General features: G+C 42.2%; 1 protein-coding gene across 2 annotated transcripts in view; it reads right to left on the minus strand.

Moving 5' to 3' along the window:
* tox4b (TOX high mobility group box family member 4 b) overlaps positions 1-1193 on the minus strand; it is a gene marked incomplete in the record, with an annotated part of 16828 nt that overhangs the window by 1593 nt on the left and 14042 nt on the right.

Genomic DNA, 1193 nt, shown 5'->3' on the forward strand with positions numbered 1-1193 from the left:
TGTTTCATATGTTTATTTTTACTACTTTTGTCTATGCGTCTACAAAATGTTAGGGGCGGGGCCTCAGATGACAGTGGGTGTGGAATCATGACTGACAGCTCAACACAGTGGCTAGACAAAATATACATAGTTCCCAATGACGTCATCATCCAGGTACATCAACCAGCAATGCTATGTTTGTGGGCTAGCATTTAGCTTGTAGCTAGCTAGGAAACATGAAGGAAACAAATCACACAAGTTAGCTACAAAAATAAATAAATAAATAAAACACTGAATGAGGCAGGCAGGAACCACAAGGACAGTGAGCTTTGGTCATAAATCATGACACCAAAAAAAGCATAAAAAGTTAAAACTCAAAGCAGTACTAAGCTTTGGTGTTCAAAGTCCTATAGATTATTAGTTAATTATAATAGTTGATCATTAACCACATCAAACTTTCTAATATTAATAATGGTCTGAACACATTCTGAAGAGCAGGGATTGAGGGAAATCTTTGAGGTTGATACTTGTTAACCACAAAGGGCCATGTGTTAAAAAAATGTACTCAGGGTTTCCCCGTGAAAAATATCTAACCCCCAATTTAYATTACTTGTGTTCCGTCTCTCCGCTCCGGTCCGACCTCCGCAGCAAATACGCACCAATTATAATCAATGAGAGCGTTTACACTGGCTGCACACGGCTGCAGTGAGCGGACGGCGATCCGTCAAAATTAGAACAGATCCTATTTTTGACGGATGCCGGAGCTGTGCCAGAGTCAGATTTTAAAGATTACGTCGCACCAACAGGAAAAGAAACGAGCATAGCATCCGTATTTTCAAAATAAGACACTTTTCGGCTTTGCGGGTCGCGTCTGTGGTCCCCCCACAGTCCCTTTGAAACATTCCATTGGAGAGATCCATGAATGCTCACAACTGCACACAAACAGGTGTTTACATCCTGGCTTTTCTTTTCGGGCACTGACGGAAGGGTATGTGCATATGTGTATAATAATATGTATGTATGTATGTATGTATATATACTCACCGGCCACTTTATTAGGTACACCACGCTAGTAACGGTTTTGTGGTCATAAAGGGATGGACATGGTCAGCAACAATACTCAGGTAGGCTGTGGCGTTGCAACGATGCTCAATTGGTACCAAGGGGCCCAAAGAGTGCCAAGAAACCCCACACCATGACACCACCACCACACC

The sequence above is a fragment of the Austrofundulus limnaeus genome, unplaced genomic scaffold, assembly GCF_001266775.1.
Source record: "Austrofundulus limnaeus strain Quisiro unplaced genomic scaffold, Austrofundulus_limnaeus-1.0 Scaffold307, whole genome shotgun sequence".
NCBI classification, from domain to species: domain Eukaryota; kingdom Metazoa; phylum Chordata; class Actinopteri; order Cyprinodontiformes; family Rivulidae; genus Austrofundulus; species Austrofundulus limnaeus.